The sequence below is a fragment of the Engraulis encrasicolus genome, chromosome 21 (assembly GCF_034702125.1).
Source record: "Engraulis encrasicolus isolate BLACKSEA-1 chromosome 21, IST_EnEncr_1.0, whole genome shotgun sequence".
NCBI lineage: Eukaryota > Metazoa > Chordata > Actinopteri > Clupeiformes > Engraulidae > Engraulis > Engraulis encrasicolus.
This window is the reverse complement of record NC_085877.1, coordinates 24327847-24338488: the sequence shown is the minus strand read 5'-3', so window position 1 is coordinate 24338488 and position 10642 is coordinate 24327847. Positions and strand designations below refer to the sequence as shown.

Here is a 10642-nt window from a genome sequence, read left to right as displayed (position 1 = left end):
TTGCAGTCACAGCTGCCATCAAGAGCTCTCCTCAAGTGATCACACCTGTTCTCACAGGTGTAACTTAACAGTAGGGTGCTGATAGCAAAGAGGCTTGAGACAAGAGGGCTTACTCACGTCATATAGTCCGGCAGCCAAAAGCCAAATATCAGCCGAACCCAGTTTCGTCTGATAAAGTTTTTTTCTTTGCAGTTTGTGGTTGCCTAAGGTGTACCTATTAAGATTCCAGACGATGCCCGGTGATATCCCTTGAGCATTTTCAGATATTGAGCCTTTTATGCTTGATGTGCTGCAGCCATAGATTACAACAGTGTTTGGCTCCCAATTCATGTTATGCTGACCAAATACCCTATACCATACTTATTTTGTGTTTGTTTACATGGTAGGATGTGTATAAGAACAGGTGGTGAGGTATGGACATCAGTGGGGGTGGGGTCATGCATGTTTGGGGGCGGGGCATTCACCCAAAAAGCCTGATTTTCCAAGTCGGAGACACAAAGGCCAACATTTCGCCAAACGTGGCTTTATATCTCATAGTGGGTTGTTTGGTTTTGCTGTTTGTAGTTGTCCAACACTTACCCATCAGGATAAGAGTGGGTGATGTGCCAATTTCAGATATTAACCCTTTCATGTTGATTTCGCTGCAGCCATAGCCCACAAGCTTTTGACAGCTTCATAACTGCACTATGATTAACCATAGAGCATTCTGGGTGGTAGGCCTGCCACATCAAAGTGGAGAAAGTGTCCTCGTACCAAATACATTTTAGACAATTACATAACTAGCTGTTTGTCAAGCAGAAATATGTAACATTTAGGCGAATATTGGTGGTGTCAGCTCAGACATACCCAGAAAGGATTACTAATTCAACACAGAATTTCACCATTTCATACATTGCTATTTACTCTTCCTGTGCTGTTGTAACACAAAATAAAAATTGTAATAATTACATAATTTTTGGCTGATTATTTGTTTGCCTACAAAGTACATAATTTCAGTGGTGGTCGTATTAACATGGAAAGAGATAAAATTAAAAATGTAAATCCACAAAATGACATTGTAATTGACCTTTTACCAGCCCATGCCATATCAGGGTGTGACACTGCAGCTGTAAAGGCTCTGTTATCAAGACCCTAAAAGCTGGATATCACTTGACATCAATTGGTAATGTGCTGGCACCATTCCAACAACTTTCCAGTGAGGCCACTAACTTTGTGTCGGCATGTTATGGCATTCCAGACAGTATCAGCATGTCACACAAGGTTGTTGGTATGGGGAAAAAAGAATGGGAAAGGTAATTTATCTTCACCTAACCTGGCTGCTCTTCCACCAACAACAGAGGCATTTCTTGAGAATGTGAAAAGGGCTCATTTTCAAGCAATATTGTGGAGGACATTGGTTCACACTCCACCTGAACTATCTCCTGAAGCATTTGGATGGAAGAAAGACCCATGCAACAAAGCACTGATACCAATAAGTTAAAAGTTATAAGTCAAAGTGGCACCAGACTACATTTTACAGATGATCAGATGTGGTTGCAAGAGTAAAAGCCCCTGCAATTCTAAGAAATGTAGCTGTGCTGTAAACAGTGTGCCTTGCACCATTTTCTGTGCATGTTTTCAGCTGGGATGCTGCCGAACCAATGTTGTGTGAGCTTTACTGTGTGTGTGTGTGTGTGTGTGTGTGTGTGTGTGTGTGTGTGTGTGTGTGTGTGTGTGTGTGTGTGTGTGTGTGTGTGTGTGTGTGTGTGTGCGTGTAGTGTATATAATGTAGGCTATAGGTGTTTTAGGTGTTAAGGACTCTGTATGTTGTATAGGTGTAGACAGGTCTTTCTGTGCGAATTTAAATGCATGTACATGTCTTATTTGATGGCTTTATGGACTTTTAAGTGATCATTTAATACCAGTCAGGATACACTGGATTGACTTAATTTTTTGACTCAACAGTATATACAGTTGAGGACGATATTATTAGCCCCCCTCCTGAAATTAGACATCTCTCTTGATTTCTCAGTGAGAAGGACCATTATGAACCGTTTCTGTTATTCTGGAAACAAATACACTTATGGAGATAATGTCCAATGAGTTGAATTTGGATTTTTCCATTTCCACAATGAGTTTAAACAAAAAAGGGTAAAAATGGCAAGGACAAAATTATTAGCCCCCTTATCATTAATAGTCAATAGAGTGCCATTTATGAACCAAAACTGACATCAGGCACTTTGATTAGTTGTTAACGTTGTTGGCACATGCCCTACCAGGGATTTTGGCCCATTTTCTTCATTGCAAATAGTTAACCTGGTCCAAATTTCATGGATTTTGAGGATGGACAGTCATTTTAGCACTCCTCAAAGACTATCTAAAGGATTGAGATCTGAACCACCACATGATCATGGTTTAAGTAACCTTGAAGAACATTTGAACAATTTTGGATGAAAGTTTTGGGTTATTATCTTATTGAAAGATCCAGTGAAGATCTTAGCTTCCTCTATGAGCATATTTTTGTATGGTCACCTTCCACATTCTATCATAATCTTCTGTTTTTATGGTGCCGTACACCCAAACAAGGTTTACTGTGGCTGAGGCTGCCACAGAAGGATGCTTCCACCACCATGTTTAATTGTGGAAACCATGTTATAAAGTTTTAAGGACTATCCCTTTCTTCACCTGACAGAAGCAGAATTCATGCATCAAAGCAGGTGCAATTGCATCTCATCAGATGAAAGCAGAGACTTTCAAATGTTCATAGGCAAAGCTTAATAACACTATGCACCGCCTTTCGTAAAAAGGGTTCTTATGTGATGATGGCCCCAAAGCCCAATATGATGACAAGCTCTAACAGCTGTCTTTCTTGAAATAAAAACTCCAGGTGGGGCCAGGTCAATAACAATCATCTAGGCAGGTGTCCAATGCTTCTTTGGTCTAATGAGACTAAGCAGTTTCCACAGTTACACATAGTGGTGGGGGCATCAAGTGTTTAGACTGTTATTCAGCCTCAGACACAGGGAGTCTGGGTCTGGATCTGGATTGCTGGGTCCTCCAAAAACATTGTAACCCAAAGTAAACATTTAAATTAGTTCAGAGGTTCTTCAAAGACACTAAAACCATGATACTGGAATGACCCGCTCAAAGTCAAGTTCTCAATCCCACTGAGAGTCTGTGGCAAATATCTATGCTCAGCATCCATGCAATTTGCACCAGCTAGAACACTTTGCAGTGAAGATATGGGCCGAAATCCCTAGTGGGCCATGTGCCAACCTAGGTAAAAATTGATCAAAGTGCCTGTTGCCAGTTTTGGTTCATAAATGGCGTCATATTGACTATTAATGATCAGGGGGCTAATAATTTGGTCCTTGTCAGTTTTGCCCTTTTTTGTTTAAACTCATTGTAACAATAGAAAATTGCAAATTCAACTCATTTGACATTATCTCCATCAGTGTATTTATTTCCAGAAAAACAGTCGTGGTTCTAATGGTCATCCTCACTGAGAAATCAAGAGATATGTCTAATTTCAGGAGGGGGGCTAATAATATCGTCCTCAACTGTATAATGTAGGCCTATAGCTGTTTTCCTATGTTTAGACCCCCCTCTCTCTCTCTCTGTGTCTCTCTCTCTCTCTCTCTCTGAGCGTGCGGTACTGTATCTTGCAGTGTATATAGGTCTTTCTGTGTAAATTTAATGTACAGATCTTATTTGATGGCTTTATGGATTTAAGTGATCATTCAATACCAGTCTGGATACACTGGATGTATGTCATTTCTTTACTCATCTTTTGGAACAGCCAACGACTGCTCACCAGTTACCCCCACACTCTGTTATTCTTTTATTTATTTTTGTAATTTTTTTTGGGGGGGTGGGGTTCTTTTATGTTGGCTATTTGTGGCGATGTTCTCATGTATGTTGTCATGATGTGATGTTATGCAGGATCTCATAATGCACAATCCGTTCCATAATTTACAGTCTTATTCTAAGCAATGTTGTGAATGTTTTTACTGAGGCATTTGTTGATTTGTCATTCATGACCTGATTTATATAACTAAATGCATAAAAATAGGCCGAAATCGCATTTTTTAAGGTTATTAGCAGTATTTTCTCTGTACCTGGATAACAAAAGGAGATAGCCACAATTAACCACAGTAAATATTCTTGTATGTACGATATTAACAAAATAAAAAAGGAATTTTGAAGCTGGCATTTTCAGGTGGTCAGATTCATTGCATCAAAATATATGCAAATTAGTGCATATTTAATTACATAATAGCCTAATTAGCATATTTAAACATAAAATATAGAAAACTTGTAGTACATTTTTTTCTCCAATTCATATGAGTAGTCATCTGATAAAGTTTCATATTGATATCTGTAAGTTAAAAAAAATACCCTAATCACCTACAGTGTCTCGCCTTATTTGTGGGATTGCTGTTATGAAAGGGTTAATTATTACCCCATATTGGGTTTGTTTCAATAAGGGCAGTGTTAAGGCAGTCCAATGTGAATGTTTCTCAGATAATATAAGCAATTTGGTACATTTTGTAACATTATTCACAGTAATATTGTCTTTAGTTTTTTGTCATAATTTGCATTTATGGGAGAATAAAGGCTCAAAATCTGGAAATGCTCAAGGCATATCACCGGGCATCCTCTGAAATCTTGAAGACTGGCCTAAAATCTATCAGATAAAGCAAAAAAAAAAACTTTATCAAAGAAATCTGGGTTCAACCCCACGGCTCCCGGACTAATAACCGCGTAGTACGAAATGATGGCGAGGGGAGTATGGAAATGTTATTCACTGTGGAACAGGTCATAGGACAGCGTGAATGTCTGTCAGCTGTCCTTAATTACCCCCAGCAATTACTGCTGACCAACAGCTGTCGTTAATTGGCCACAAATTATCCATCATGGTGTCGCCCCCACTGACCATGTGCAAGGGAGTACGAAAATTGTATCCATCGCACCCACTGACCAATGACCATGCGCAAGGGAGTTAATTTTCCATCCACTCGTGTCCTCAGGCAACGCCCCCGTACTACACCGTGGCCAATGCATTTCCCCCCGAGAGATTGTTCTTCTGTTGAGTTTCTTTGCTGATAGGCAGAGGGGGTTCACTCACTGGTGTTCACTGGTGGTACTGCATCTAGTTGGCGGGCAAGTGAATGGGCCAATATGCGACCTTGCGTCCTCCGCCTGTGCTTGTGGCCTCACACCAGGAAGTAATACGTCATGATGACATCACTGACAACAGTAGAAGAAGAATACAATTTCAGTACTCCCCTCGCCATCATTTCGTACTACGCTGTTATAACGTGAGTAAGCCCTCTTGTCTCAAGCCTCTTTGGGCAAGATACTGGCAGCCAACCACGTGAGCTAATTATTTAACCTTGGTATACAGCCCTGCCCCAAGGGTAAATGGAAGAGGTTGCTTCAAAATCTACAATTTCCTGATCTCACATTCTTCCTACTCAATGGCAAGCAAAGGTGATTACATTTAATTGAAAAAAGAAAACATGGAGCAATTTATGTTCACAATGCGCAGATCAGCGAATCGTATATGAGAGCGCCAACATGCACACTAGGCCTACTGCCTACTTTTCACTCTGTTCTCAAAAGAATCACAAGCCTCTGGAGGGAATGTGCGAAAATCATGCACTTCTTTGCAAGTTTCTGATTATTAGCAGGGTGTTAGGTATGGGTCTAAGATTTCGAAAAATCAATGGATACAAATGGGTGGCGGCACCTTTTGTATCCCATTTCGTTATAACCCGACTGCGCGAAACTACCTGTGCACAACTCAACCTCTGCTGCCGGTGTCTTGTCCCTCCTCACAACATCGTGTTTACAAACACGGCGAACCAATTTACAGACCCATTTACTGTTTGTAAACAGATATGACATAATTTGGCTGCGTGTGCATCGTTGGAGCAGAATCGACCATGCACCGTTCATTTGTACAGAAACTAGTCAGGTGTTCAGATACCTGCAACTTCAGATATGCAGTGGGTACCACAGATACGGGCATTCTTGATGATGTCCTCAGTCCAGTCAGTAGTTTAATGTCTTGCAACAACAAACATCTCCTATGCTTCTAGAACAGCCTCTTCCCTCTCGAAATAGCATAACAAGTGTACTTTTCGGAATCTCTATTTTTTTATCAACTTAGACGGTAAATCTTGAATTAAATGTCTCATGTAAATGAGGTCATTGTGTCATTCAAATACAACAAGAGAAATTATAATCATTGGGATTTGGAATTCTGGTGGCATAGGCACATTCATTGACACACAGAAACGAATAAAAACAGGATCGCAACTGGTTGTGGGCAAGTAAGCGCATAGACGGCGGAGGATTTTTTTTCTTTATTTTTGAAAAGACAAAGAAGACCTATGAAACATAAACTTAACACTAAAACTGAACAAAAAAAATATAAAACTTATTAATATATACAATATACTATCTAAACTATGAAATGTATATAAAATGTATATAAAATGTTGAACGACAGAAAATAAAGTGATTTCTTTGTGAACAAGTGAACATGTTCAATGTAGCCACAAAAAAAGGGGCGGGGGGGTTAAGTGGGTGTGTAAAAAATGTCCTTTTAAAATTGTATAGGGAGTCTTGGCTTTGGTCCTAAACTGCCATTTTTTTTTCATTATACGAGAAGAAAAATAATGTCAAACATATGTTAGGCTAAAAAGGCTACCCATTTATGAGGAAGAATATTGGTTGCAAATGCTGCTATATGTGCATTTTGTATTCATTCGTTTCTTCTTCTTCTAGATGCATATCTTCTTCTCTGTGCATAAATTCCTCCTCTTATTGCATTATATGTTACTTGAAGTAAGTAAAAAAAGTTATTTTAAAAAAAACAAAAACAAAAAAACACCCTTGGTCGTAAAGGGGGGAAATCAGACTGGAGCTTGTCATGTGTTCGTTGTGTCTTGGCTTTGGTCCTCAGCTGTCATCTGCTGCACTATTTTCTTCCGTGGTGTCTCTTTAAAGAGAAGAAGAAACATAATGTTAAACATATGTTGTGCCAATATGAGGAGAAGAAGAATTCAAACATGTAATAGTAGGTTATGTACTTACATGGTCCTTGCTTGCCAGGAATGCCGATAGGCGCATTCTGTATCCGTTGATTTCTTCTTCCATGTCCCTTCTTTCTTCTTCTAGGCACCTTCTTTCTTCTTCCATGCGCCTGTCATCTTCTCTCTGGCGAATTAGTTGTTCTGCAAGTTCCACTGTGGCCTTGACTCTTTTTTCATACACCTCCAGTAGACAGATCAAAAATTTGTCATGGGCAGTGATAAAATATGCACCAAGCTCTGCTTTCGTGATACTGTCGTCGTGAAAAGCGTTCTGTAAAAGAAAGACGGAAAAGTAGTTACTCTTTCAATCCCAAAAAGGAAATGAAGGTGTAAAGCACACACACTATATTATCATATATTATACTCATACACATAATTAACAGATAAAACAAGCTGCACAGCTCGCTATGCAAACCAGATTAACTTGGTATGAAAGGTGTCCTGGTATGATGCCTTGGTTGTCACAAAAATTATGGGTTCAGTGTTGTTACTATAAGCGACATTGGGCTTCTTATTGAGCAGTCGCCTTAAATTTTGTGAAGTCGCGGGTTGCGTTTTTTTTTTTTTTTAGCTTGTTCTTTTCAGGGTTGGGCTTGATGTTTTCTTCTGTTCTGCCGGTGATTTGAATGTGTTTGGATGTGTGTAACTTGATGTTTCTCAATGGCGACTCGTTTTTTTCTCACTTATCCTTACAAGTTACCCAAGCATGTTAACTCCCACTCTCTGTGGTCACTTGTGGGGATTTTAGCTGCCACACAGACCCCCGCAAAGAGCAAGGTCTTCTCTGACTAGGCATGCAACTGACAACCCACCCCTCTGGTCGCTTCTTTTGAGCTTGTTTTTACGACGCCAGTCAGTCGCTTCTTTAGGGCTTGTTTTTAGGACGTCAGTCACTAATTTCTCTAGAAAAATGGAAACACTGCATGGGTTCTAATGTTTTGTTTTCCCCTGACTGCATTAAACTAACTGCGCACAACTCACCCTCTGATTGTTGGAAATCGCTAGCGGTCAAAAAATTGGCTCACGTGGTTGGCTGCCAGTGTCTTGCCCCTCCTCACAATATCGTGTTTACAAACACAGTGAACACATTTATACAAACAAGATTAACTTGGTATGAAAGGTGTCCTGATATGATGCCTTGGTTGCCACAAAATGATCTTACTAAAAGGCTGTCCAAATTTAGTGGGTGGGGTTACTGTCTCCAGAGAGGAAGATTTTTTGTTAAGTTTTAGTGTGCTGATATTTTGGTTAGCCTGTGCTATTAGAAATATTTACAGTGGGACTCAAAGATTCAAGATGAAAACATCTTAATTGTCTAACTTCAACTCTCAAAAATTTGATCGAAGTGTGTGTGTGTGTGTGTGTGTGTGTGTGTGTGTGTGTGTGTGTGTGTGTGTGTGTGTGTGTGGAAACAAAGGATTTCCTAAAAAAATCCTAGAAACTCTGCATCTTCTGCCTAATGGAAGCAGCTCAAAACAACACGGGGGTGAGTAGGCCTAGCGAACTTACCATCAAGTCATCCACGGCTTTGTTACAATCCAATTCTAAAGCACTTTGAGGGAGATCATCAGGCATCTCATCAGGCGTCTCGTCATCAGGCATCTCAGGCATGAGGAGATCAGCAGGGAGACCGAGAGATGCCATTTTGTTTTGAGCTTCAAGCTAAAACATTAAAAAGGGAAAAAACAAAACCATGGATTTAGTTGAAGTGAACACCGTTTTGCAGATAATGAATTGTGACAAAACAAAGAGCTGTTTAGTGAGTTTCTGAGATTTTTCATGCTAAGATGCACATTAGGCTATAGGCCTGTGATTATGCCAATAACAGTAGGTTGCGTATGCTGTTGAAATTAGCGAAACATTTACCATGCCTTTATACATATAGTGATGAAGCAGTGCTGCTTTTGCTAAACAGCGCGCATGCACACTTTTCTAGTTCGATGCATTGTGGTTAGAATTTTCAGAGAATTTTTGAAACTGGCAAAGTCTGCATGTGCTGCCCAAAGAAACTCGACACAGAAGAACAATCTTGGGGGGGGGGTGCATTGGCCACGGTGTAGTACAGGGGCGTTGCATGAGGACACGAGTGGATGGAAAATTAACTCCCTTGCGCATGGTCATTGGTCAGTGGATACGATGGATACAATTTCCGTACTCCCTTGCGCATGGTCAGTGGGGGCGACACCATGATGGATAATTTGTGGCCAAATTAACTGCAGCTGTTGGACAGCAGTAATTGCTGGGGGTAATTAAGGACAGCTGACAAACATTCACGCTGTCCTATGACGTGTTCCACACTCCCCTCGCCATCATTTCGTACTACGCTGTTATGACGTCAGTGCTTCATCACGAACAAGGCCAATAATACATAAAATGCGGTGAATGTACCTCCATGTCCTTTAGGGCTTTGAACCTGTCCAAAATACTTTGAGGAATACCTGGCAGCTCAACAGATCCCATTTTGTTTGGAGATAAACTGAAACATGAAAGGGGGGAAAAAAACATTAACGATTTTGATTTAGTAGAAGTGAACACATTGAAGATATTGATTTAGCAGAAGTGAACACTATTTTCCAGAGAGTGAATAGTTGTGAATTGAGGGTTGGTCTCTATAGGGGGGTGGGGGTGCAAAGAAATAAAGCACAACAGCATTTCCCCCTGAGGACTGTTGGCCCACCAGCAAAATGTCAGATTATCAGTTCAGTCCTGCCCAATGCTAATGACATTGGAGATATACATGCTATTCTTGCAGTTGATGTGACATCAATTTGGAGTAAAACAATTTCAGAGTTGTGGTTATTGTTTGTCATGCGGCTATCAGTGAAATGTGACGTGATTGATTGGCAAATTAACTTAGTTTACCAAACGAATGTGTTGCTAGGCAATACAAGAACAGGGCCCGGATGATCAACAAGAATAAAGGGGCCTATAAGATATTTTGTAGTTTATAAACACAAAGGTTTGTTGATTCAATAAAAAGGCAACATCTTTTTTAATTTCACAGACTTACTTGAGGATTAGTGATGGTGTTGAAATGGAAGTGTGATGGGGAAAAAAAACGTTCTTGGTTCCGTCTTGGTTTTTTGAGGCATCAAATGTCCTTTGCTGGGGAGCTGGATGACTTCAGACAAGATGACAGTGGTTGAGGTCCTCAGGTAGGCGAAATGTGGGGCATCTCTACAGGGGTCTTGGCATTTTATTTTCATCTGAAACCCCTCCCTTTTTTATGGGTGGACCAATAGGCAAGCAGATGTTTGCTGATTGGCATGCCTATTTAATGCATGTAGGCATTTAATGACATTGAAAGTGCCCATGCAAACAGGATTTATGAAATTGAGCGTGCAAGGCGTCCACATTGTACTTAGGCCTATAGTCTAGACTTGGGGCTGTATAGCCCTAATGTAACTTGTTTGCAGTGTTTCGTGTCCACAATATTGTTAAGCACATTTTTTTTGCAGTTCGCTGTGTCCAAAACATTGTTGCCGCTATGGCACAGTATGGCTATGACTATCACTATGTAAAATTGCAGTGGGCTAATTAATATAGTGAAGAGTTTCATT

At 40.2% G+C, this 10642-nt stretch overlaps 1 long non-coding RNA gene across 1 annotated transcript; it reads right to left on the bottom strand.

Moving 5' to 3' along the window:
- Positions 1-6307: 6307 nt before the first annotated feature.
- Positions 6308-10248, bottom strand: LOC134437651 (uncharacterized). The gene is made up of 5 exons (XR_010032457.1): positions 10093-10248; positions 9471-9558; positions 8592-8744; positions 7084-7353; positions 6308-6988 (listed from the first exon to the last, which is right to left on the bottom strand). It is a non-coding gene; the product is annotated as an uncharacterized LOC134437651 (long non-coding RNA).
- Between the last annotated feature and the right edge of the window lie 394 nt (positions 10249-10642).